The 5,005-nt window shown below is 42.4% G+C and overlaps 1 pseudogene; it reads left to right on the top strand.

The window, feature by feature from the left end:
• The first annotated feature begins 2,933 nt into the window (after nt 1-2,933).
• On the top strand, nt 2,934-4,165 carry LOC117975305 (small ribosomal subunit protein eS4, X isoform-like; annotated as a pseudogene).
• The last annotated feature ends 840 nt before the right edge of the window (nt 4,166-5,005 follow it).

The raw sequence follows: 5,005 nt of genomic DNA, 5'->3' as shown, positions 1-5,005 counted from the left end.
TGGGTCTCCTGAATACAGCACACTGATAGCTCTTGACTCTTTATCCAGTTTGCCAGTCTGTGTCTTTTAATTGGAGCATTTAGCCCATTCACATTTAAGGTTAATATTGTTATGTGTGAATTTGATCCTGTCATTATGATGTTAGCTGGTTATTTTGCTCGTCAGTTGCTGCAGTTTCAGCATTGATGGTCTTTACAATTTGGCATGTTTTTGCAGTGGCTGGTACCGGTTGTTCCCTTCCATGTTTAGTGCTTCCTTCAGGAGCTCTTGTAAGGGAAGTCTGGTGGTGGCAAAATCTCTCAGCATTTGTTTGTCTGTAAAGGATTTTATTTCTCCTTCACTTATGAAGCTCAGTTTGGCTGGATATGAAATTCTGGGTTGAAAATTCTTTTCTTTAAGAATGTTGAATATTGGCCCCGACTCTCTTCTGGCTTGTAGCGTTTCTGCCGAGAGATCCGCTGTTAGTCTGATTGGCCTCCCTTGGTGGGTAACCCGACCTTTCTCTCTGGTTGCCATTAACATTTTTTCCTTCATTTCAACTTTGGTGAATCTGACAATTATGTGTCTTGGAGTTGCTCTTCTCGAGGAGTATCTTTGTGGCATTCTCTGTATTTCCTGCCTGCCTTGCTAGGTTGGGGAAGTTCTCCTGGATAATATGCTGCAGAGTGTTTTCCAACTTCGTTCCATTCTCCCCGTCACTTTCAGGTACACCAATCAGATGTAGATTTGGTCTTTTCACATAGTCCCATATTTCTTGGAGGCTTTGTTCGTTTCTTTTTAATCTTTTTTCTCTAAACTTCTCTTCTCGCTTCATTTCATTTATTTGATCTTCAATCACTGATACCCTTTCTTCCACTTGATCGAATTGGCTACTGAAGCTTGTGCATGCATCATGTAGTTCTCGTGCCATGGTTTTCAGCTCCATCAGGTCATTTAACATCTTCTCTATGCTGTTTATTCTAGTTAGCCATTTGTCTAATCTTTTTTCAAGGTTTTTAGCTTCTTTGAAATGGGTTCGAACATCCTCCTTTAGCTCAGAGAAGTTTGTTATTACCGATTGTCTGAAGCCTTCTTCTCTCAACTCGTCAAAGTCATTCTCCGTCCAGCTTTGTTCCGTTGCTGGTGAGGAGCTGCGTTCCTTTGGAGGAGAAGAGTTGCTCTGATTTTTAGAATTTTCAGCTTTTCTGCTCTGTTTTCTCCCCATCTTTGTGGCTTTATCTACCTTTGGTCTTTGATGATGGTGACGTACAGATGGGGTTTTGGTGTGGATGTCCTTTCTGTTTGTTAGTTTTCCTTCTAACAGTCAGGACCCTCAGCTGCAGGTCTGTTGGAGTTTGCTGGAGGTCTACTCCAGACCCTGTTTGCCTGGGTATCACCAGCAGAGGCTGCAGAACCGCAAATATTGCAGAATGGCAAATGTTCCTACCTGATCCTTTCTCTGGAAGCTTCATCTCAGAGGGGCACCTGGCTGTATGAGGTGTCAGTCGGCCCCTACTGGGAGGTGTCTCCCAGTTAGGCTACTCAGGGGTCAGGGACCCACTTGAGGAGGCAGTCTGTCCGTTCTCAGATCTCAAACTCCGTTCTGGGAGAACCACTACTCTCTTCAAAGCTGTCAGACAGGGACATTGAAGTCTTTAGAAGTTTCTGCTGCCTTTTGTTCAGCTATGCCCTGCCTCCAGAGGTGGAGTCTACAGAGGCAGGCAGGCCTCCTTGAGCTGTGGTGGGCTCCACCCAGCGATGGTGGATGCCCCTCCCCCAGCCTCGCTGCCACCTTGCAGTTCGATCTCAGACTGCTGTGCTAGCAGTGAGTGAGGCTCCATGGGCATGGGACCCTCCAAGCCAGGCATGTGGGATATAATCTCCTGGTGTGCCATTTGCTAAGACCGTTGGAAAAGCACAGTGTTAGGGTGGGAGTGTCCCGATTTTCCAGGTACTGTCTGTCATGGCTTCCCTTGGCTAGGAAAGGGAATTCCCCGACCCCTTGTGCTTCCCGGGTGAGACGATGCCCCGCCCTGCTTCAGCTCACACTCCGTGGGCTGCACCCACTGTCCAACAAGCCCCAGTGAGATGAACCTGGTACCTCAGCTGGAAATGCAGAAATCACCCATCTTCTGCATCGCTCGCACTGGGAGCTGTAGACTGGAGCTGTTCCTATTTGGCCATCTTGGAATGAAGTTTTATTATTTATCCAAGATAAAGGCAAGAGAATTCAGGATATATGGAAGGAGATGGATTTCATCATTTGGCCATATAATACATTTATCATAATTTTATAATTTGACCATGTGTAATTTAACCTGATGTGTTAGTTTCCTAGGGCTTCTATAACAAAGTACCATAAACTTGATAGCTTAAAACAAAATAAATGGATTGCCTCAGTATTCTGGATGCTAGAGGTCTGAGATCAAGATGTTGGCTGGGCTATGCTCTCTCTGAATTTTCTAGCAGAAGATCATTCCTTAACGCCTCCAGGTTCTGGTAGCCCCAGGCCTTCCTTAGTTTGTGGTAGCACAATTCTGATCTCTACCTGTATCTTCACATGGCTCTTTCTCTCTCCCTCTGTGTGTGTGTGTGTGTCTGTCTGTCTGTCTGGGTCCAGATTTCCCTTTCATAGGGACATGAGTCATATTGGATTAGGGTCCAACCTAATGACCTCATCTTAACTTAGATTAACTCAAATTAGAGTTCTTGGTGCCCTTCTCCCATATCCTTTCCCCAGCTGCAACCTGTTAATCTTTTGGTCCTTACCTTTTTAGTAAGTGGCACTACCATCCACACAGCCAAAAGCTTGGCTCCTTTTGATTCTACCATTTCCCTCAACTCATCCTCATACATCTGCAATCCTTCAGCTTGTCTTATTGCATATCTCTACATGTATTTCCAATTTATCAATATCTTCTCATTTTCACACTCCTGCTCAGTATGAACAACATAATTTCTCACCTTCAGTAGCTTCCTAACTTCCACCCTTGCCTTGCTCTCATCAGTCTTTTTAAAGAGAAACCAAATTTCTACACACACTGGAAGATGGGGGTCCTCTTTCCTTGCTTAACGCAGCCATGACTTGTGATCCCAAGAAGCATCTGAAGTGGGTAGCAGCTCCAAAGCATTGGATGCTGGATAAGTTGACCAGTGTGTTTGCTCCTCGTCCATCCACCAGTCCCACAAGTTGAGAGTGTGTCTCTCCCTCATCATCTTCCTAAGGAACAGACTTAAGTATGCCCTGACAGGAGATGAAGTAAAGAAGATTTGCATTCAGCGGTTCATTAAGATCGATGGCAAGGTCCGAACTGATATAACCTACCCTGCTGGGTTCATGGATGTCATCAGCATTGACAAGACAGGAGAGAATTTCCATCTGATCTGTGACACCAAGGGTCGCTTTGCTGTACATCATATTACACCTGAGGAGGCCAAGTACAAGTTGTGCAAAGTGAGAAAAACCTTTGTGGGCACAAAAGGAATCTCTCGTCTTGTGACTCATGATGCTCACACCATCCACTATCCTGATCCCCTTATCAGGGTGAATGGTATCATTCAGATTGATTAGGAGACTGGCAAGATTACTGATTTCACCAAGTTTGACACTGGTAACCTGTGTATGGTGACTGGAAGTGCTAACCTGGGAAGAATTGGTGTGATCACCACAGAGAGAGGCACCCTGGATCTTTTGACATGGTTCACATGAAAGATGCCAACAGCAACAGGTTTGCCACTCGTCTTTCCAACATTTTTGTTATTGGCAAGGGCAACAAACTGTGAATTTCTTTTTCCTGAGGAAAGGGTATCCACCTCACCATTGTTGAAGAGAGAGACAAAAGACTGGCGGCCAAACAGAGCAGTGGGTGAAATGGTCCCTGGGTGACGTGTTAGATCTTTGTATGTAATTAAAAATAATGTGGCATGATTAAAAAAAAAGAGAAAGAAACCAGTATGATCTTCTTAAAATAGAATGAGATATGTGACTACTATACTTAAAACACTAGCAATGTTCAGTGTGCTTAAAATAAAATTCCAAATCCCTAACATGGCACACAAGGCTCGGTGTGATCTGACACCTTCCTAATCTATGTTATGCTTATTTCCGCTCCAGCCTTAAGGAAATGCTCACATCATTCCTTCTGTCTGGCATGCTCTTCTCTCAACTCTTTACCTGTCTAAATAATTTTTAATTTTCAGATCCTAGTTTAAATGTCATTTAAGTATTTAGTTTTTAATGTAATTTGCAGGTATTCTTCTTAAAAACAATTAAAACAATCAGATTTAACTTTGTGTTATTGAATTCATTGATCACTATCAGTTGTTTCATAACATGACTTCTTTACGAGTTGTCTTATTCTTCTCTCAGTTATCTATAATATTTTCAAGAAAGATATATGGGTGGTATATTTTCTAAGTATGTTTATTTCTGAGGATGTACCCTCAATAAAAAAATGATAGTTTTGCTGGATTTTTAAATTTACAAGTTACAATATGTTCTTCCTCTCATAGAAGTACTGTTGATTGCCTACCCAGCAGCCATTTCTCCTTTTTTCTTATTAAGAAAATTCTGATTTTGTTTGGCCAGTCCACCCTTCTCTACCCAGACGTGCTTTAAATCAATTGCTTTCCCCTTAATAGTGATTGGCTTTGGAATGGGCATGTGACACAACTCTAGCCAGTGAGATCTTCTTTCTTATTCTGCTCGATATTGTCATGTCTGCTTGTAATGCCTGGAACTGTAGGACCGACTCATGAACAAGGGGATGAGTAACTCAGAATAAGCTGATCTCCTGAGCCTGGTAAAGCAGAAAAATGGAAGAAACCTAGGTCTTTGAGCCACTAAATTAACCAATCTCAGAGCCAAATTAGAAATTCTTATGTGAAATAATAAATCTGCCTTATTGTCTATACTAGTTATATTGGGTTTCCTATTTCTTAGGGCTAAGAATCTTCTGATGCACAACTTTATATGTTTTATGTTTTATATTTTAAGAGTATGTTTTGTTGCTTCTTGAATAAAATA

Source organism: Pan paniscus, chromosome 10 (genome assembly GCF_029289425.2).
Source record: "Pan paniscus chromosome 10, NHGRI_mPanPan1-v2.0_pri, whole genome shotgun sequence".
NCBI lineage: Eukaryota > Metazoa > Chordata > Mammalia > Primates > Hominidae > Pan > Pan paniscus.
Note: the sequence above shows the minus strand (reverse complement) of the source record. Positions and strands in the feature narration are given on the sequence as shown.